This window comes from Lepisosteus oculatus, unplaced genomic scaffold (assembly GCF_040954835.1).
Source record: "Lepisosteus oculatus isolate fLepOcu1 unplaced genomic scaffold, fLepOcu1.hap2 HAP2_SCAFFOLD_45, whole genome shotgun sequence".
Lineage (NCBI taxonomy): Eukaryota > Metazoa > Chordata > Actinopteri > Semionotiformes > Lepisosteidae > Lepisosteus > Lepisosteus oculatus.
In genome coordinates, this window is record NW_027167988.1 from 1,334,175 (window position 1) to 1,355,310 (window position 21,136).

The 21,136-nt window shown below is 51.1% G+C and overlaps 11 non-coding genes across 11 annotated transcripts; 8 read left to right on the plus strand and 3 right to left on the minus strand.

Annotated features, from left to right (window-relative positions):
- Window positions 1-2,917: 2,917 nt before the first annotated feature.
- Window positions 2,918-3,034, plus strand: LOC138229591 (U5 spliceosomal RNA). The gene has a single exon (XR_011186001.1). It is a non-coding gene; the product is annotated as a U5 spliceosomal RNA (small nuclear RNA).
- A 391-nt stretch (window positions 3,035-3,425) lies between these two features.
- Window positions 3,426-3,542, plus strand: LOC138229595 (U5 spliceosomal RNA). Its single transcript, XR_011186005.1, has one exon. It is a non-coding gene; the product is annotated as a U5 spliceosomal RNA (small nuclear RNA).
- A 391-nt stretch (window positions 3,543-3,933) lies between these two features.
- On the plus strand, window positions 3,934-4,050 carry LOC138229588 (U5 spliceosomal RNA). Its single transcript, XR_011185998.1, has one exon. It is a non-coding gene; the product is annotated as a U5 spliceosomal RNA (small nuclear RNA).
- A 391-nt stretch (window positions 4,051-4,441) lies between these two features.
- On the plus strand, window positions 4,442-4,556 carry LOC138229596 (U5 spliceosomal RNA). Its single transcript, XR_011186006.1, has one exon. It is a non-coding gene; the product is annotated as a U5 spliceosomal RNA (small nuclear RNA).
- Window positions 4,557-4,949: 393 nt separating this feature from the next.
- LOC138229586 (U5 spliceosomal RNA) lies at window positions 4,950-5,066 on the plus strand. Its single transcript, XR_011185996.1, has one exon. It is a non-coding gene; the product is annotated as a U5 spliceosomal RNA (small nuclear RNA).
- Window positions 5,067-5,456: 390 nt separating this feature from the next.
- LOC138229593 (U5 spliceosomal RNA) lies at window positions 5,457-5,571 on the plus strand. Its single transcript, XR_011186003.1, has one exon. It is a non-coding gene; the product is annotated as a U5 spliceosomal RNA (small nuclear RNA).
- Window positions 5,572-6,330: 759 nt separating this feature from the next.
- Window positions 6,331-6,472, minus strand: LOC138229510 (U4 spliceosomal RNA). Its single transcript, XR_011185921.1, has one exon. It is a non-coding gene; the product is annotated as a U4 spliceosomal RNA (small nuclear RNA).
- A 230-nt stretch (window positions 6,473-6,702) lies between these two features.
- LOC138229558 (U5 spliceosomal RNA) lies at window positions 6,703-6,819 on the minus strand. The gene has a single exon (XR_011185968.1). It is a non-coding gene; the product is annotated as a U5 spliceosomal RNA (small nuclear RNA).
- Window positions 6,820-12,083: 5,264 nt separating this feature from the next.
- LOC138229416 (U1 spliceosomal RNA) lies at window positions 12,084-12,253 on the plus strand. The gene has a single exon (XR_011185833.1). It is a non-coding gene; the product is annotated as a U1 spliceosomal RNA (small nuclear RNA).
- A 2,455-nt stretch (window positions 12,254-14,708) lies between these two features.
- Window positions 14,709-14,872, plus strand: LOC138229393 (U1 spliceosomal RNA). Its single transcript, XR_011185813.1, has one exon. It is a non-coding gene; the product is annotated as a U1 spliceosomal RNA (small nuclear RNA).
- A 636-nt stretch (window positions 14,873-15,508) lies between these two features.
- LOC138229324 (5S ribosomal RNA) lies at window positions 15,509-15,627 on the minus strand. The gene has a single exon (XR_011185755.1). It is a non-coding gene; the product is annotated as a 5S ribosomal RNA (ribosomal RNA).
- Between the last annotated feature and the right edge of the window lie 5,509 nt (window positions 15,628-21,136).

Consider the following 21,136-nt stretch of genomic DNA (forward strand, 5'->3'; position numbering starts at 1 on the left):
CTGTGCAGAGTGCCGTATACTCCTAGGTAAGTTAGGTACATCTTTTTGCCCAAAACTGAAGGGGCGACATTCCTCCCTCCCCCCGTGATGCCAGGCCTGTCTCCATCCTATTCCATAATGTCATTATACTGTATATAATACCATACAACAGTGACCGATCCTTACTAACTGCATGCGTTAAAATTGCACATCAGCTCATAGCAGGGGGCACATAGCCGCGATGTATTATCAATGTTAAATTTCAACCATAATATCGACAACATTAATAAACGCATACGTTGAGAAAATATCGAACCCAGCATATTTTCCGGTTATATACCACAATGCATTGCTAGTATTCGTTGGTCACCATTTTGGACACGTTTTTCAAACGTAGAAGTATATCCGCAAATATCTCAGCAATCCTCTTTTGACGAGTAAGTATGAACAATAATAATACTATCTGAATACATACAGATCTTTCTTAATATTATTTTGATTAAAATAGTAAGTGAATAAGCAAAAAATGGCACATAAAAATAGTGGAGCTTTTTAAACGTCTGTACTTACTGCGCCCCATAAGAAATCGTTTGTCCCCGTTCAAAAGAGGTTGTGCGATGTCCTGCAGCGTTCGCAAAGCAAACCTTTGACAGTTTGAAAAGAGGAATTCTGCTTCCTGTGCGTGCAGTAGTTACAAAGTTGAACGTCTTTACACGATCTGCTGCAGTTTTCAGTGGGCGGGCGTTGTCAAATGGCTTAGAAAAACGCACTGTGTTTCGGCTCGGCAAACATCGTGAGCAGTGTCCTGCATGTTTTCTGTGTATAGCTGTCTTTTAACGCATACAGAATTCATTCGAAATGGGGAATGGTGTGAATGGGGAAGATGACACTAAATCGTTTTGCCGTTTCTCTATTCTTATTCTATGTTGTACTTTCAAACTTTGGGTACTCTTTAATTAGGACAGACTTTATTGCTCAACTTCTATGATGCAAGCCAAATTTTATACATTTATTTCAGCTTTGAGCTTAGTAAACCGTTCATTTTTTAGATTATACTAAAGAAGATATTAATCATCATTAATTTGGGAAGTAATATTATATAATTTTCTCCTAGCTGCGGTGCTGAAGTCCCGCCCTAAATCAGCAGAAAAAGAAATAAAGGAGCACGCAATGTGTTACTTGAAGAATGCATATGCAAGGCAGGGGGCCAGGAGATCTGGACTCTGAAAATACTAGGTTTTTGGTTCTAACTGTTAGGACAATTACACAGGGTTTGCAAATAGTGGACAAAAATCGTCTTAACTTCCATTGTAATATTTTTTTTCTTGGAAATATAGAAGTTGTACATTTTAAAATGTATATTTGAATCAAAATGTGGTTTTGAGTTAGTGTGTTAATGTAATTAGTTTGTGTTTGCCGTTACTATACTGTATATTGCCATATTACCAGAATTTGTAGCTGAAGTTTAAGACTAGTTGTGTTTTTTATGATTATTGCCCATATGTTGATTGTTGATTGATTGTATACAATGTATAATTTGAAATACATATTTTTCAGGTGTGAATGTGTATTTTCAGAATAAATTTCTAAACCAAATCATTGGGTTGATTTACTAGTTTCTACACCTGTAAAACCTAACTTTGATGTATAATAGACCTCTACCCATATACGTATAATAGACCTCTAAAGTTATCCGTATAATAGACCTCTAACCATATACATATAATAGACCTCTAAAGTTATCCGTATAATAGACCTCTACCCATATACGTATAATAGACCTCTAAAGTTATCCGTATAATAGACCTCCAACCATATACGTAGAATAGTCCTCTAAAGTTATCCGGAACTCCTACCATATATGTATAATAGTCCTCTAAATTTATCCGTATAATAGAACTCCAACCATTTACGTATAATGAACATCTAATCATAGACGTATAATTGACGTATAACAATAGACGTATATTAGAATTTCATTCTAGACGAATTGCAGACCACATTTAGACGTCTAAGGTATGCGTTTAATAGACGTATATTATACGTCTTTTGCCCACTGGGTTACGTCTCAACAGAAACGCTCTTTAGCTCTTTCAGTGTTATGCAGAGAACAGCGTCTGTCGAGATCACTTTTGAGTCAGCGCGAAACGCCGTGTGCTGTCAGTTTGATTTCATATTGCTCGTAGCGGCGCCCGGCTTTTGTCTGTCAAACGTTAGGTTGCGCTTCTTCATGCTGCATCGTCGGCATGAGTGGAGCTTTTTAAACGTCTGTACTTACTGCGCCCCATAAGAAATCGTTTGTCCCCGTTCAAAAGAGATTTTGCGATGTCCTGCAGCGTTCGCAAAGCAAACCTTTGACAGTTTGAAAAGAGGAATTTATTCTGCTTCCTGTGCGTGCAGTAGTTACAAAGTTGAACGTCTTTACACGATCTGCTGCAGTTTTCAGTGGGCGGGCTTTGTCAGATGGCTTGGAAAAACGCACTGTGTTTCGGCTCGGGAAACATCATGAGCAGTGTCCTGCATGTTTTCTGTGTATAGCTGTCTTTTGACGCATACAGAATTCATTCGAAATCATTGATTTCTCCAATTATCAAGGGTCCCTTAAAGGATGAGTCAAAGTAACGTCTAATCGGATTAGTTTCCTTAGAGCTGGTTCAGAGTTTGCTCAAGAGTTTACCTTTCACAGATGTGCAAAGAAGAATGTTGGGGGTGCACGCTTCAAGGTGCCTTACAGTGCGTTGTTTCCGACACAGTGTGGCCGGGTGTTTTCCGAGTTATCGCACGGATTGGGCACGCCCACAAGCCGAGAGCCGCAGGCGATGAGCCCGGGGCTGAACGGGCCCCACTGGCTAGTTTGTAAGGCCAGGTGCATTGCCAACCACGACCGGCAGCGCAGAGGCTTTGAAGGCGGTCTGGGCTCCTGCAGCTGTGCAGCCACGCACTCTGGTTTCTCTTCATCTCGTCCAAATCTTTCGCCTTTTATTAAAGATTTCCGTGGAGAGGAGCATGAATAAGTTCCATGCAATTTTTGTGCTTCCCTGCCTTCGGGTGGGGCGCAGCCTGGCTGGTCAAAGAGAGAAAACAAAAACGTTCGCAATCACTCTTGTTATGGCAATTGTGGCCGTCTGCTCCGCGAGTCCTCGGTCTCCGGCTGTCTGATTGGCGCTCTTTTCTTTGGGGGGCGGGAAGTGTCCGGCCGCAGGGGATCTTGGGACCTCGCTTTGCATAGCGGCTTCCCAGAGTGCGTCGTTTCCGGCACAGTGTGGCTGGGTGTTTTCCGACTTATCGCACGGATTGGGCACGGCCGCAAGCTGAGAGCCGCAGGCGATGAGCCCGGAGCTGAACGGGCCCCACTGGCTCGTTTGTAAGGCCAGGTGTATTGCCAACCATGACCGGCAGCGCAGAGGCTTTGAAGGCGGCCTGGGCTCCTGCAGCTGGGCAGCCACGCACTCTGGTTTCTCTTCATCTCGTACAAATTTTTCGCCTTTTACTAAAGATTTCCGTGGCGAAGAGCATGAATGAGTTCCATGCAATATTTGTGCTTCTCTGCTTTCGGGTGGGGCGCAGCTGGGCTGGTCAAAGAGAGAAAACAAAAACGCTCGCAATCGGTCTTGTTATGGCGATTGTGGCAGTCTGCTCCGCGAGTCCTCGGTCTCCGGCCGTCTGATTGGTGCTCTTTTCTTTGGGGGGCGGGAAGTGTCCGGCCGCAGGGGATCTTGGGACCTCGCTTTGCATAGCGGCTTCCCAGAGTGCGTCGTTTCCGGCACAGTGTGGCCGGGTGTTTTCCGAGTTATCGCACGGATTGGGCACGCTCGCAAGCCGTGAGCCGCAGGCGATGAGCCCGGAGCTGAACGGACCCCACTGGCTCGTTTGTAAGGCCAGGTGCATTGCAAACCACGACCGGCAGCGCAGAGGCTTTGAAGGCGGACTGGGCTCCTGCAGCTGTGCAGCCACGCACTCTGGTTTCTCTTCATTTCGTACAAATCTTTCGCCTTTTACTAAAGATTCCCGCGGAGAGAAGCATGAATGAGTTCCATGCAATATTTGTGCTTCTCTGCTTTCGGGTGGGGCGCAGCTGGGCTGGTCAAAGAGAGAAAACAAAAACGCTCGCAATCGGTCTTGTTATGGCGATTGTGGCCGTCTGCTCCGCGAGTCCTCGGTCTCCGGCCGTCTGATTGGCGCTCTTTTCTTTGGGGGGCGGGAAGTGTCCGGCCGCAGGGGATCTTGGGACCTCGCTTTGCATAGCGGCTTCCCAGAGTGCGTCGTTTCCGGCACAGTGTGGCCGGGTGTTTTCCGAGTTATCGCACGGATTGGGCACGCTCGCAAGCCGTGAGCCGCAGGCGATGAGCCCGGAGCTGAACGGGCCCCACTGGCTCGTTTGTAAGGCCAGGTGTATTGCCAACCACGACTGGCAGGGCAGAGGCCTTGAAGGCGGCCTGGGCTCCTGCAGCTGTGCAGCCACGCACTCTGGTTTCTCTTCATCTCGTACAAATCTTTCACCTTTTACTAAAAATTTCCATGGAGAGGAGCACGAATGAGTTCCCTGCAGTTTTTGTGCTTCCCTGCTTTCGGGTGGCGGGCAGCTGGGCTGGTCAAAGAGAGAAAACAAGCACGTTCGCAATCGCTCTTGTAATGGTGATTGTGGCCGTCTGCTCCGCGAGTCCTCGGTCTCCGGCCGTCTGATTGGCGCTCTTTTCTTTGGGGGGCGGGAAGTGTCCGGCCGCAGGGGATCTTGGGACCTCGCTTTTCATAGCGGCTTCCCAGAGTGCGTCGTTTCCGGCACAGTGTGGCTGGGTGTTTTCCGACTTATCGCACGGATTGGGCACGGCCGCAAGCTGAGAGCCGCAGGCGATGAGCCCGGAGCTGAACGGGCCCCACTGGCTAGTTTGTAAGGCCAGGTGCATTGCCAACCATGACCGGCAGCGCAGAGGCTTTGAAGGCGGCCTGGGCTCCTGCAGCTGTGCAGCCACGCACTCTGGTTTCTCTTCATCTCATACGAATCTTTCGCCTTTTACTAAAGATTTCCGTGGAGAGGCGCATGAATGAGTTCCATGCAATTTTTGTGCTTCTCTGCCTTCGGGTGGGGTGCAGCTGGGTTGGTCAAAGAGAGAAAACAAGCACGTTTGCAATCGCTCTTGTAATGGTGATTGTGGCCGTTTGCTCCGCGAGTCCTCGGTCTCCGGCCGTCTGATTGGCGCTCTTTTCTTTGGGGGGAGGGAAGTGTCCGGCCGCAGGGGATCTTGGGACCTTGCCTGCATAGCGGCTTCCCAGAGTGCGTCGTTTCCGGCACAGTGTGGCCGGGTGTTTTCCGAGTTATCGCACGGATTGGGCACGCTCGCAAACCGTGAGCCACAGGCGATGAGCCCGGAGCTGAACGGGCCCCACTGGCTCGTTTGTAAGGCCAGGTGTATTGCCAACCACGACCGGCAGGGCAGAGGCCTTGAAGGCGGCCTGGGCTCCTGTAGCTGTGCAGCCATGCACTCTGGTTTTTCTTCATCTCGTACAACTCTTTCGCCTTTTACTAAAGATTTCTGTGGAGAGGAGCACGAATGAGTTCCCTGCAATTTTTGTGATTTCCTGCTTTCGGGTGGCGGGCAGCTGGGCTGGTCAAAGAGAGAAAACAAGCACGTTCGCAATCGCTCTTGTAATGGTGATTGTGGCCGTCTGCTCCGCGAGTCCTCGGTCTCCGGCCGTCTGATTGGCGCTCTTTTCTTTGGGGGGCGGGAAGTGTCCGGCCGCAGGGGATCTTGGGACCTCGCTTTGCATAGCGGCTTCCCAGAGTGCGTCGTTTCCGGCACAGTGTGGCCGGGTGTTTTCCGAGTTATCGCACGGATTGGGCATGCTCGCAAGCCGTGAGCCGCAGGCGATGAGCCCCAAGCTGAACGGGCCCCACTGGCTCGTTTGTAAGATCTGCGGCAGATCGTGTAAAGACGTTCAACTTTGTAACTACTGCACGCACAGGAAGCAGAATAAATTCCTCTTTCAAACTGTCAAAGGTTTGCTTTGCGAACGCTGCAGGACATCGCACAATCTGTTTTGAACGGGGACAAACGATTTCTTATGAGGCGCAGTAAGTACAGACGTTTAAAAAGCTCCACTCATGCCGACGATGCAGCATGAAGAAGGGCAACCTAACGTTTGACAGACAAAAGCCGGGCGCCGCTACGAGCAATATGAAATCAAACTGACAGCACACGGCGTTTCGCGCTGACTCAAAAGTGATCTCGACAGACGCTGTTCTCTGCATAACGCTGAAAGAGCTAAAGAGTGTTTCTGTTGAGACGTAACAAGCTTGTTTCTTTCTACCATGATGTTACCATGACAAAATCTGTCTTTAAACACCTTGCTCAGTCTCTGACGAGACTGTCAAGAATTGCTTTCGCCGATTGTATTGCAAACCGGCGGAAGCGGGGTATTGGGAAAAGTTTTCAACTATCAATAATCGCACATCGGCTAAACCTCACAGGCTACGATACTGCCACTGCGCAAAGCTGATGGTTGCCAGGCAACCGCGTGGATCCTATGGAAATCGTTATCAATCGTCTCATGGCATGTCGTTGCTGTAACGCTTCATATTTGCGGCCGGACACTTCCCGCCCCCCAAAGAAAAGAGCACCAATCAGACAGGCGGAGACCGAGGACTCGCAGAGCAGACGGCCACAGTCGCAGTAATAAGAGTGATTGTGAGCGGTTTTGTTTTCTCTCTTTGACCAGCCCAGCTGCGCCCCACCCGAAGGCAGGAAAGCACAAAAATTGTATGGAACTCATTCATGCTCCTCTTCATGGAAATCTTTAGTAAAAGGCAAAAGATTTGTACGAGATGAAGAGAAACCAGAGTGCGTGGCTGGACAGCTGCAGGAGCCCAGGCTGCCTTCAAGGCCTCTGCCCTGCCGGTCGTGGTTGGCAATGCACCTGGCCTTACAAACGAGCCAGTGGGGCCCGTTCAGCTCCGGGCTCATCGCCTGCGGCTCTCGGCTTACCTGGCAGGGGAGATACCTTGATCAGCCTGTAGTTGGAGTAGTTGGATTGTTTTCTTGTTTTGTGGAAGCAGTGTTTGTTTTGCAGTTTGAGATGGCAACCTTTGGATCCCGCAAGAATGCTGTACGTTTTGAGCTTTTGGATGACCTCTTCATGGATCGTATGCAGTTCAGCAGAAAAGTGTTACAGAAGGAACTTGGCTTTGAACCTCGGCACTTGGATTTCATCTTTGCTCTCCCAGGTCAGAAAGCATTTGAGGTTGTATTTGGTACCTATCCTCTGTTTGAACAATGCGTGGATGTGTTTGAGGCAAAAAGAGGGAAAGTTCCTGCACTTGAGAAGATCAACTTGCAGCCTCTGACACAGAGAGAGAGGAAAACGGTGCATGTTGTTATGTTCTCGGAACTGGCAAAGACGGAGGACATTCACACCTGGCTTAACCAGTACTGCACCGTCCACCATGGAACTGAGGTTAGAGATGTTGACGGTATAAAAACAGGAGCAAGGAAATTCGAGGTTCGCTTACTACCGGACAATGTAAATGGAGGCTTAAGGCACCTGCCCTCTACAATCCGGCTGGGCGCCTGCAATGGCTATGTTTTTTATGTGGGACAACCAAAGGTGTGTCGGCGCTGTGGTGCTGTGGGACACCTGGCATCGTCCTGCACTGTGAAATGCTGCAAGACCTGTGGCAAACAGGGACATTTAGCCTCTGACTGTTCAATGCTGCCAAAGTGCAATTTATGTGGCTCGGAAGGACACGTTTTTAAGAACTGCCCTCACGCCTACGCCAATAAACTCAAAATGAGAAAGGATGAGGCAGTGCTTGTTTCAGCCAAACCGGCCCGAAAAGCCAAAGCAAACAACAAGTCAAACAAAGAACCCTTGTTGGACAAAGAGTCTCAGCCTCCAGCCAGGATCAGTCCTGCTGTGGCTCCGGGGCCGGTGGAAGAGAAATCCACTACGCTCCCACAACCGCAGACTGCACCAGACAAGCACGAGGGTTTGAAAACCCCCGAGAACAGCGAGGACCCCTCCCCCACTCCTGCTCCTCAGAACGAGGGCCAGTGTGGGGCCCCCCGGTGGAGCGGGTCCAGCGACGATACCCAGGATTCAGCGGAGCTGCTTTTCTCAGACTCTGCAAGTGCTACAGATGCCCTCCTCTCCTCCATCCAGTCCATCACGGAGGATCTGCAACAGCTGGTGGGTGAGGGGGAAGAGGAGACTGGTGCATCGGCTGCACCCCTTTCCCCTCAGTGCTCCCAGGAGCTGGACTTGAGGAAAAGGAAAAATGACTCTGTTTTCTCCCCGAGCGAGGAGGAAGGAGAGAATGGCGATGGGGACAGCTGGAACCCCTCCACCCCTCCCTCTACCCCCTTCCTTGAAATGGACTCCGTGAATGCTTTTACTGCTGCCACCCTGATGAAGGCTCATTCAGAGGATGGCTGGCAGGAAATTGGTAAGAAGAAAAAGAAAAAGAAGAAGGTAACAGGTGAGACCGAAGAGAAATGTGTTTTGTAAAGACTGGTTCCACTTTCTTATGTAATATGGCTCTAAACATAATTTCTCTTAACACCAGAGGTATCAATGACGGAGTTAAATGTCAGTGTGTCTTTGATTACCTCCAACAGAGAGAGGGAGATGTGTTGATGTTGCAGGAGTGTGCTTTAGCCTATCAAGAGAGGTATAAAAGCTTTGAAGATAGGTGGGATAAAGGGCCTTCTGTTTGGTCAGGGGACAATAACAACAGAGCCTCTGGCGTGGCCATTCTTTTCAAAGGATGGGCTTTCAAATTGAAAAGTATTCAGAGGGTCATAGATGGCAGGTTGCTGTGTGTGGATGTGGAATGGGGGACCGTTAACCTGCGGCTAATCAATGTGTATTGTCCTACTGACGTGGGAGGAAGGGTGGAGCTACTCAAGGCACTCTCTCCCCTATTGTTAAGTAGCACAGACGTGATAGTGGGAGGGGATTTTAATTGTATCTTAGAGCACACAGACAGGCAGTCTAGCTCTCCGATAAAATTGGATTCCAGCTCACTGGCCCTGCAAAACTTAGTTCAAGACTTTAAACTCTCAGACACATATAGATGTATATATCCCACAACAGCAGGATATGCATGGTCAGGGAGGAATAGCAGCTCCAGAATTGACTATTGCTTTGTCTCAGAGAGAGTGAAAGTTGTTGGGGTCACTCTTCAGCCTGTCTTCTTCTCAGATCATCAGGCTTTAGGGTGTAGAGTGGAACTCCAGGGCGGGACTGTCTTTGGCCCAGGCCTCTGGAAACTCAACACAAAGCTGCTAGAGAACGAGGGGGTAGTATCCCGCTACAAGGAGAAACTATCACAGTGGCTGTCCTTGCAGTGTCTGTACGGGTCAGTAGGAGAGTGGTGGGAGGAGGTGAAGATGAGGACAAAGGCCTTTTTCATGGCTGAGGGAAGGAAGGCTGCTGCCAGACGGAGAGGAGTGCTAGCCAGGAAACAGAGGCAGCTGCAGCGTCTCTACACGATGCTGCACAGTGGCTTCGATGTGCTCGAGGATATCACCCTTTTAAAAAAGGACATCCGGAGCATAGCCGAAGAAAGTAGTCGAGGAGTGCTGTTAAGAGGCAGAGTGCAGTTCTTGGAAGAAAATGAGAAGTGTACTCGCTTCTTTTTCAGGAAAGTGATAGGCTCCAAGTCTGTCATGGAAAGTGTAGTTGATGAGGAGGGACGAGAGAGAACAGAGCCGAGTGCTATCCTCTCCTGCACCAAGGCCTTCTACTCAAGACTGTACAGCTCTACAGAGGTAAAGGATGAAGAAATTCATTTTTTTACCTCAAAGCTAGAAAACGTTTTGAGTGAAGAAGATAGGGAAGTACTTGAGAGGGATTTGACAGTAGAAGAGCTGAGACAGGCTATGGAGAGCTTACAGAAGGGGAAAACTCCAGGTGCTGACGGGCTCCCTAAAGAATTTTATTGCACCTTTTGGGATCTGCTTCAGGATCCGCTACTGGTCCTATTCGAGGAAAGATATAAGACAGTATTGCTGCCTGACTCCTTAAGAGAAGGCACTATCTCTCTCTTGTTTAAGAAAGGAGCAAAAAATGACATAAAGAACTGGAGACCCCTCAGCCTGTTAGGCGTGGACACTAAGATCCTGTCCAAAGCCCTTTTCCTGCACCTACAAAATGTAGTGGCCTCACTGGTAGGGAAAGAACAGACTTGTGGGATAGCAGGACGCCTGATGAGCGACAACCTGGCCTTGTTGAGGGATGTCTGTCTGTACTCTGAGGATCGCTCCCTCCCTCTTTGCATTTTAGGTGTAGACCTAGAAAAGGCCTTTGACCGCCTAAACCGGCAGTACTTAACATCGGGACTTGAGCACATGAAGTTTGGCCCCATCATGAGAAAGTGGATTAACCTGCTGTACACAGGTAGCAACAGCAGAGTCATGGTTAATGGCAATAGATCACGCCCCTTTGAAGTCTGTTCAGGGGTGAGGCAGGGCTGCCCATTATCCCCCTTGTTATGCGTTTTGGCTATGGAGCCCTTAGCCTGTGCCTTGCGCCAGGATCAGGCCATTAATGGGATACCAGTGCCTGGAAGTGGGGGAGGAGAGGTAAAGACATCTCTATACATGGATGACGTCACCCTGCTCCTCTCTGACAATGCCTCAATTAGCAGAGCTCTGCAGTGCTGTGATCGTTTCTCTTTGGCTTCCTCCGCAAAAATTAACAAATCTAAGAGTGAGATTTTTTATCAGAACTGGAGGGAGCCAAAAGAAGGACATGATCTCAGGCTGCAAGAGAAGAGAATTAAGGTCCTGGGGGTGTATTTTGGAGAAGAGATGGGAACAGTAAATTGGCAGAACAAATTGCCAATCTTAAACAAAAAACTGATGCAATGGAAGGACCGAGACCTCACCATGACAGGGAAGGTGCTGGTCATCAAAGCCGAGCTCTTGCCTGTCTTGAATTTTCTGGCTTCTACCTTCCCAATCCCACACCGTGTTGCGGCGGTGATGAGGAGATTGATGTTTCAATTTCTATGGGGTGGGAAGCAGGAAAGACTCAGAAGGGAAATAATGTACAGGCCGCTACCCTCAGGGGGGAAGTCTGTCCCAGATATTGCTACGAAGCTGCTGTGCATTTTCCTGGCCTCTGTGCTGAGAGGCTTTGCAACAGCACCTGCAGCGCATACCTGGACTTATTTTTCCAGGCTCTGGGTAGGTAGGGAGGTGTTCAGAGTGTGGGGTGTCAGACCCAAGCTGGACGTCCCACTCTCTGACACATGCCCTGCAATTTATGGGACAGTTAAAAGTTTTCTAAGATCTCACCCAATTGGCCATATTCCCCTCCGAGATGTCAGCGTCCAAAAACTGGAAGATTTCGTTGCACCCCAGAACAATAGGCAGACCCATGTGGGCATTTTAACATCAGCCCAAACAAGGAAGGTGTGGAAACACACATCCTCTAAGTTTCTGTGCAACATTCACAGTGATTTAGCCTGGAGTGTCGTCCACCAGTGCTTACCGGTACGAACTTTCTTGTACCGTAGGGGCCTCACCCCCAGCCCTCGCTGCGTTAGGGTGGGCTGCGGCGAGGAGGAGACTGTATCCCATCTCCTGTGGTCCTGCTTTTTTGCTAAGGCCTTCTGGGCACAGTTTGAAGATTGGTTGCTGGCTCTCTCGCCCCAATTTACCCTGACCGCTGCTTTCGTCATATACGGCATCTCTCCTGTCAAACTTCCTCCTGACGTGTTTGACAGGATCTGGGCCGTGGTGAACAGTGGGAAAGTTGCCCTGTGGAGAGTGAGGAACATGGGGCTGTTCAAAGGCATCGAGATCCCAGTCAAGGCAGCAGGTAGCCTGGCCCTGTTCATCACCCGAGAGAACTATTACCTCAGAGATCTGTGGAGAGAAGGGAGGGAGGAAGCAGAAAATCTGTGGGAAATAGAGAGCATAGGTCAATATCTCAAGAAACTGTGAAAAACATTATCAAGTTTAAGTAAAGAATGTGATTTGCACCAGAAAAAAAGAAAATTGTTGCTATGTAACTGTTACCATGTCAAAATGTAATGAGATGTGATCATATATACTGTTTTAAGTATGTATATGAATGTAAAGCTTTCTGATTTGTGATGTCCTGTATTTTTTTGTGAAAAGAAAATAAAGTTCTTAAAAATCGAAATCGGTTCACCCAGGGCGAGGCTCGGCCATTGCACTCCGGCTGTGCTGACCCCTGCGAATTCCCCAAATGTGGGAATCTCGACTGCATAATTTCTGGTAGTGGGGGACTGCGTTCGCGCTCTCCCCTGATGTGCTTGGTCCAAAATCAGATACGGGAGGGTTAGGACACCACGAGCTGCGTGGCTGCGGAAGGATCCCGGTTCAAAAGGAGTCGACGCCGCTGCTGGTTCTCGCTGGCTTTTAGTTAGGGGTCCGGAGAAGCATCTCAAGCTAGTTCCACTACTCCTTCCGGACGTTCATTCCCTTTTCAAAGTCAGTCGTTTTGCTATAGTCTGCGTTCTTTAGGCTGATTATCGAGGTTAGCCTTTATTTGGTCATGGGGGGCCTCGGTACTGTATGCTGAGTCTAAAGACAGTTTCACCCGTTTTCTGATTGCTCGGTTCTGTACCAGTGCAGACATGTCAAACAGTGAATGGCTGTACCTCTATTGTATCCGTGCTCAATGAATGAAATCGGTAACAAATGAATATATGTCTAGTTATACGAAAAACGAGTGGTTTATCGACTCATCTTCATTTGCAGATTTAGAGGCAGCTTCGATATTCGTTTTACAGACGGGTTTTTTTTTTGGAATATGGGTCACACACATGCCACAGCAACAAAACATCTCTAGAGATGAGGCTATAGATCACCTTTCCATCCTGCAGGTTTTCCTCCCAAAGCCTACGGCACCAACGGCGACCCCTGCTGGCCGGGAGAGCAAAAGCTTACAGCACCTGGTATTCCCAGGCAGTCTCCCATCCAAGTACTAACTGTGGCGGGGGTTCCGTGCCCCCCGAGCGGGACTGAAGGATCGTTCGTGTGCAACTCTTTGGAAAGGAGCTGCTTTCCAAATCGCATTGCATGCCTGGATGTTGGCGAATGCGCTCCCTTGTGTTGGCTCGTCCCGCACTGGAGGAGGACAAACAATCTGCACGGAGGAGCACCACGCAAGTCTTCACCAGACAAAAACCTCCAGTGCACAGCACTCTGGAAACATTTCGGGGCTTTCGCGTGTTTATTTCAGCACGTAAAGCGCACCGGTCCAACACGTCGGCCGGGCGCGCGGCGCCTCCGCCCTCTTGTGGCCTTGCGGCGTCAAAGCAAGAGGCTCCTTCTCGCTGCCCTTCCGCTGTGTTGCAGGGCCCCGAGAGGGAACCCGGAGCGCGCACTTTGTGGGGGGCGGGGGACCGCGTTCGCGCTCTGCCCCCGGTCTCTTGCGCGAGTACTAAATCTCACAGACAGGGGGGCCTCGTCATTGATTGTTACAGGTGAGACGGGGATTAGGAGGAGACCCCGACTGATGGGTAAAGGGGAGCACTAACACCAGAGGGACATCCCCGGCGTCTCTTTTTGAGAGACGCCCTGGGGTTTCCTAATGGCCAAGGAGGGTCGGGACCTCGGTTTGACGCCTCCCCCGAAGGACGGCGCCTGTTTGTGCAGCAGAGTGTCGCCATCAGGAGGCTGGGGCGTAAGAGATCCACACAGCCCGCAGGGTGAGCGCTCCCTACTGGTCCCAGTCACACCTCTTGCAGGAGCAGCAGCAACCGGAGCTTTTCCGGGGTGGAATCTCCCATCCGGGTGCCGGCCAGGCTCACACCTGCTGGGCTGCCCCGGGGGTGAGCCCAGTCGAGAGTCGCAGGGCCAGATCTAGTCACCGGGGAGAAACGATACAAGTGAAGGATTGCTCGGCTCTCGGCACTTGAAAAGACCGACAAATGTCTCGTTCCCGCCGGAGCTGAATGTACCCGCATATGTGGTGTCGTCTTCTTCCCCCGCCCCGCTGTGTTTGCTGTATTGTCTCTGAAGCCGGCCCCCCCGAGACGAGACGGGCTGTTCCTGTGCCCCAATTAACACTTTACAGGTGCCATTCCCCGGCATTGTGGCCATTGTCGGTGCTCACACGCGATAAGATAAGGCGGAGGAGAGCGGGGCATGCCCAGCGGCAGACATTCAAGGAGGGGGCAGTGCGAGGTTAGGTGAGGTGCGACACGCCGGAGCCCCGACGCAGCTAATGCGGAGCACTTGTTGGACTGGCATCGAAAGGACGTGTGCGCACGGAGCGAGCCTTCCCTGCGGCGGAGCGCGGGAACTTTCTCCCCCCCTCCCGCTGCAGGAGTTGTGTGCACTGCAGCGGTGCCGAGAGAAAAGCACAGAAGGCAGCAGGCTCTGGAGAGCAGGTAAGAGACGGAGCCTTGTGGGCAGGCGAGCAGGCCCGTTTTTTGGAAATTGCTGAAAAGGTTTGTTCGGTGTGTGGCAGGCGCACGTCGCGAGCTTGCGTGGCGATCTGCCGGTCTGGAGTTATGCAAATGAGGCCGAATTGCATCCCGGGACATGCTGCGAATGCGCAACGGCGACTGCAGATGTGTAGGAAACGGCGCGCTCGTTTTCTCGTTTTGCCCACACTTTTGAGTGTTAGTGTGGCGTGTGAGTGTGTGAAAGAGTGGGCCCAGCAGGAGGCGGTGGCGTGCGGGGCGAGGAGGTGGCCTAGGCTGCGCGATTTGTGCTGTGGGTGCGGGCCGCTTGCAGGGGCCTGTTTAACTCATACTTACCTGGCAGGGGAGATACCTTGATCAAGAAGGAGGTTCACCCAGAGCGAGGCTCGGCCATTGCACTCCGGCTGTGCTGACCCCTGCGAATTCCCCAAATGTGGGAATCTCGACTGCATAATTTCTGGTAGTGGGGGACTGCGTTCGCGCTCTCCCCTGATGTGCTTGGTCCAAAATCAGATACGGGAGGGTTAGGACACCACGAGCTGCGTGGCTGCGGAAGGATCCCGGTTCGACAGGAGTGGACGCCGCTGCTGGTTCTCGCTGGCTTTTAGTTAGGGGTCCGGAGAAGCATCTCAAGCTAGTTCCACTACTCCTTCCGGACGTTCATTCCCTTTTCAAAGTCAGTCGTTTTGCTGTAGTCTGCGTTCTTTAGGCTGATTATCGAGGTTAGCCTTTATTTGGTCATGGGGGGCCTCGGTACTGTATGCTGAGTCTAAAGACAGTTTCACCCGTTTTCTGATTGCTCGGTTCTGTACCAGTGCAGACATGTCAAACAGTGAATGGCTGTACCTCTATTGTATCCGTGCTCAATGAATGAAATCGGTAACAAATGAATATATGTCTAGTTATACGAAAAACGAGTGGTTTATCGACTCATCTTCATTTGCAGATTTAGAGGCAGCTTCGATATTCGTTTTACAGACGGGTTTTTTTTTTTGAATATGGGTCACACACATGCCACAGCAACAAAACATCTCTAGAGATGAGGCTATAGATCACCTTTCCATCCTGCAGGTTTTCCTCCCAAAGCCTACGGCACCAACGGCGACCCCTGCTGGCCGGGAGAGCAAAAGCTTACAGCACCTGGTATTCCCAGGCAGTCTCCCATCCAAGTACTAACCAGGCCCGACGCTGCTTAGCTTCCGAGATCAGACGAGATCGGGCGTGTTCAGGGTGGTGTGGCCGTAAGCGAAAGCCCTGGCGCCTGACTCGCTACTTGAAGCTGTGTGTGGCGGGGGTTCCGTGCCCCCCGAGCGGGACTGAAGGATCGTTCGTGTGCAACTCTTTGGAAAGGAGCTGCTTTCCAAATCGCATTGCGTGCCTGGATGTTGGCGAATGCGCTCCCTTGTGTTGGCTCGTCCCGCACTGGAGGAGGACAAACAATCTGCACGGAGGAGCAACAGGCAAGTCTTCACCAGACAAAAACCTCCAGTGCACAGCACTCTGGAAACATTTCGGGGCTTTCGCGTGTTTATTTCAGCACGTAAAGCGCACCGGTCCAACACGTCGGCCGGGCGCGCGGCGCCTCCGCCCTCTTGTGGCCTTGCGGCGTCAGAGCAAGAGGCTCCTTCTCGCTGCCCTTCCTCTGTGTTGCAGGGCCCCGAGAGGGAACCCGGAGCGCCAACTTTGTTGGGGGCGGGGGACCGCGTTCGCGCTCTGCCCCCGGTCTCTTGCGCGAGTACTAAATCTCACGGACAGGGGGGCCTCGTCATTGATTGTTACAGGTGAGACGGGGATTAGGAGGAGACCCCGACTGATGGGTAAAGGGGAGCACTAACACCAGAGGGACACCCCCGGCGTCTCTTTTTGAGAGACGCCCTGGGGTTTCCTAATGGCCAAGGAGGGTCGGGACCTCGGTTTGACGCCTCCCCCGAAGGACGGCGCCTGTTTGTGCAGCAGAGTGTCGCCATCAGGAGGCTGGGGCGTAAGAGAGCCACACAGCCCGCAGGGTGAGCGCTCCCTACTGGTCCCAGTCACACCTCTTGCAGGAGCAGCAGCAACCAGAGCTTTTCCGGGGTGGAATCTCCCATCCGGGTGCCGGCCAGGCTCACACCTGCTGGGCTGCCCCGGGGGTGAGCCCAGTCGAGAGTCGCAGGGCCAGATCTAGTCACCGGGGAGAAACGATACAAGTGAAGGATTGCTCGGCTCTCGGCACTTGAAAAGACCGACAAATGTCTCGTTCCCGCCGGAGCTGAATGTACCCGCATGTGTGGTGTCGTCTTCTTCCCCCGCCCCGCTGTGTTTGCTGTATTGTCTCTGAAGCCAGCCCCCCCGAGACGAGACGGGCTGTTCCTGTGCCCCAATTAACACTTTACAGGTGCCATTCCCCGGCATTGTGGCCATTGTCGGTGCTCACACGCGATAAGATAAGGCGGAGGAGAGCGGGGCATGCCCAGCGGCAGACATTCAAGGAGGGGGCAGTGCGAGGTGAGGTGAGGTGCGACACGCCGGAGCCCCGACGCAGCTAATGCGGAGCACTTGTTGGACTGGCATCGAAAGGACGTGTGCGCACGGAGCGAGCCTTCCCTGCGGCGGAGCGCGGGAACTTTCTCCCCCCCTCACGCTGCAGGAGTTGTGTGCACTGCAGCGGTGCCGAGAGAAAAGCACAGAAGGCAGCAGGCTCTGGAGAACAGGTAAGAGACGGAGCCTTGTGGGCAGGCGAGCAGGCCCGTTTTTTGGAAATTGCTGAAAAGGTTTGTTCGGTGTGTGGCAGGCGCACGTCGCGAGCTTGCGTGGCGATCTGCCGGTCTGGAGTTATGCAAATGAGGCCGAATTGCATCCCGGGACATGCTGCGAATGCGCAACGGCGACTGCAGATGTGTAGGAAACGGCGCGCTCGTTTTCTCGTTTTGCCCACACTTTTGAGTGTTAGTGTGGCGTGTGAGTGTGTGAAAGAGTGGGCCCAGCAGGAGGCGGTGGCGTGCGGGGCGAGGAGGTGGCCTAGGCTGCGCGATTTGTGCTGTGGGTGCGGGCCGCTTGCAGGGGCCTGTTTAACTCATACTTACCTGGCAGGGGAGATACCTTGATCAGCCTGTAGGTGGAGTAGTTGGATTGTTTTTCTTTTGTTGGAAGCAGTGTTCGATTTGCGGTTTTTGAAATGGCAACCTTTGGATCCCGTAAGAATGCTGTACGTTTTGAGCTCTTGGATGACCTCTTCATGGATCGTATGCAGTTCAGCAGAAAAGTGTTACAGAAGGAACTTGGCTTTGAACCTCGGCACTTGGATTTCATCTTCGCTCTCCCAGGTCAGAAAGCATTTGAGGTTGTATTTGCTACCTATCCTCTGTTTGAACAATGCGTGGATGTGTTTGAGGCAAAAAGAGGCAAAGTTCCTGCACTTGAGAAGATCAACTTGCAGCCTCTGACACAGAGAGAGAGGAAAACGGTGCATGTTGTTATGTTCTCGGAACTGGCAAAGACGGAGGACATTCACACCTGGCTTAACCAGTACTGCACCGTCCACCATGGAACTGAGGTTAGAGATGTTGATGGTATAAAAACAGGAGCAAGGAAATTCGAGGTTCGCTTGCTACCGGACAGCGTAAATGGAGGCTTAAGGCACCTGCCCTCTACAATCCGGCTGGGCGCCTGCAATGGCTATGTGTTTTATGTGGGACAACCAAAGGTGTGTCGGCGCTGTGGTGCTGTGGGACACCTGGCATCGTCCTGCACTGTGAAATGCTGCAAGACCTGTGGCAAACAGGGACATTTAGCCTCTGACTGTTCAATGCTGCCAAAGTGCAATTTATGTGGCTCGGAAGGACACGTTTTTAAGAACTGCCCTCACGCCTACGCCAATAAACTCAAAATGAGAAAGGACGAGGCAGTGCTTGTTTCAGCCAAACCGGCCCGAAAATCCAAAGCAAACAACAAGCCAAACAAAGAACCCTTGTTGGACAAAGACTCTCAGCCTCCAGCCAGGATCAGTCCTGCTGTGGCTCCGGGGCTGGTGGAAGAGAAATCCACTACGCCCCCACAACCGCAGACTGCACCAGACAAGCACGAGGGTTTGAAAACCCCCGAGAACAGCGAGGACCCCTCCCCCACTCCTGCTCCTCAGAACGAGGGCCAGTGTGGGGCCCCCCGGTGGAGCGGGTCCAGCGAGGATACCCAGGATTCAGCGGAGCTGCTTTTCTCAGACTCTGCAAGTGCTACAGATGCCCTCCTCTCCTCCATCCAGTCCATCACGGAGGATCTGCAGCAGCTGGTGGGTGAGGGGGAAGAGGAGACTGGTGCATCGGCTGCACCCCTTTCCCCTCAGTGCTCCCAGGAGCTGGACTTGAGGAAAAGAAAAAATGACTCTGTTTTCTCCCCGAGCGAGGAGGAAGGAGAACATGGCGATGGGGACAGCTGGAACCTCTCCACCCCTCCCTCTACCCCCTTCCTTGAAATGGACTCTGTGAACGCTTTTACTGCTGCCACCCTGATGAAGGCTCATTCAGAGGATGGCTGGCAGGAAATTGGTAAGAAGAAAAAGAAAAAGAAAAAGGTAACAGGTGAGACCGAAGAGAAATGTGTTTTGTAAAGACTGGTTCCACTTTCTTATGTAATATGGCTCTTAACATAATTTCTCTTAACACAAGAGGTATCAATGACAGAGTTAAATGCCAGTCTGTCTTTGATTACCTCCAGCAGAGAGAGGGAGATGTGTTGATGTTGCAGGAGTGTGCTTTAGCCTATCAAGAGAGGTATAAAAGTTTTGAAGATAGGTGGGATAAAGGGCCTTCTGTTTGGTCAGGGGACAATAACAACAGAGCCTCTGGCGTGGCCATTCTTTTCAAAGGATGGGCATTCAAATTGAAAAGTATTCAGAGGGTCATAGATGGCAGGTTGCTGTGTGTGGATGTGGAATGGGGGACCGTTAACCTGCGGCTAATCAATGTGTATTGCCCTACTGACGTAGGAGGAAGGGTGGAGCTACTCAAGGCACTCTCCCCCCTATTGTTATGCAGCACAGACGTGATAGTGGGAGGGGATTTTAATTGTATCTTAGAGCACACAGACAGGCAGTCTAGCTCGCCGATAAAATTGGATTCCAGCTCACTGGCCCTGCAAAACTTAGTTCAAGACTTTAAACTCTCAGACACATATAGATGTATATATCCCACAACAGCAGGATATACATGGTCAGGGAGGAATAGCAGCTCCAGAATTGACTATTGCTTTGTCTCAGAGAGAGTGAAAGTTGTTGGGGTCACTCTTCAGCCTGTCTTCTTCTCAGATCATCAGGCTTTAGGGTGTAGAGTGGAACTCCAGGGCGGGACTGTCTTTGGCCCAGGCCTCTGGAAACTCAACACAAAGCTGCTAGAGAACGAGGGGGTAGTATCCCGCTACAAGGAGAAACTATCACAGTGGCTGTCCTTGCAGTGTCTGTACGGGTCAGTAGGAGAGTGGTGGGAGGAGGTGAAGGTGAGGACAAAGGCCTTTTTCATGGCTGAGGGAAGGAAGGCTGCTGCCAGACGGAGAGGAGTGCTAGCCAGGAAACAGAGGCAGCTGCAGCGTCTCTACACGATGCTGCACAGTGGCTTCGATGTGCTCGAGGATATCGCCCTTTTAAAAAAGGACATCCGGAGCATAGCCGAAGAAAGTAGTCGAGGAGTGCTGTTAAGAAGCAGAGTGCAGTTCTTGGAAGAAAATGAGAAGTGTACTCGCTTCTTTTTCAGGAAAGTGGTAGGCTCCAAGACTGTCATGGAAAGTGTAGTTGATGAGGAGGGACGAGAGAGAACAGAGCCGAGTGCTATCCTCTCCTGCACCGAGGCCTTCTACTCAAGACTGTACAGCTCTACAGAGGTAAAGGATGAAGATATTCATTTTTTTACCTCAAAGCTAGAAAACATTTTGAGTGAAGAAGATAGGGAAGTACTTGAGAGGGATTTGACAGTAGAAGAGCTGAGACAGGCTATGGAGAGCTTACAGAAGGGGAAAACTCCGGGTGCTGACGGGCTCCCTAAAGAATTTTATTGCACCTTTTGGGATCTGCTTCAGGATCCGCTACTGCTCCTATTCGAGGAAAGCTACAAGACAGAATTGCTGCCTGACTCCTTAAGAGAAGGCACTATCTCTCTCTTGTTTAAGAAAGGAGCAAAAAATGACATAAAGAACTGGAGACCCCTCAGCCTGTTAGGCGTGGACACTAAGATCCTGTCCAAAGCCCTTTTCCTGCGCCTACAAAATGTAGTGGCCTCACTGGTAGGGAAAGAACAGACTTGTGGGATAGCAGGACGCCTGATGAGCGACAACCTGGCCTTGTTGAGGGATGTCTGTCTGTACTCTGAGGATCGCTCCCTCCCTCTGTGCATTTTAGGTGTAGACCTAGAAAAGGCCTTTGACCGCCTAAACCGGCAGTACTTAACATCGGTACTTGAGCACATGAAGTTTGGCCCCATCATGAGAAAGTGGATTAACCTGCTGTACACAGGTAGCAACAGCAGAGTCATGGTTAATGGCAATAGATCACGCACCTTTGAAGTCTGTTCAGGGGTGAGGCAGGGCTGCCCATTATCCCCCTTGTTATTCGTTTTGGCTATGGAGCCCTTAGCCTGTGCCTTGCGCCAGGATCAGGCCATTAATGGGATACCAGTGCCTGGAAGTGGGGGAAGAGAGGTAAAGACGTCTCTATACATGGATGACGTCACCCTGCTCCTCTCTGACAATGCCTCAATTAGCAGAGCTCTGCAGTGCTGTGATCGGTTCTCTTTG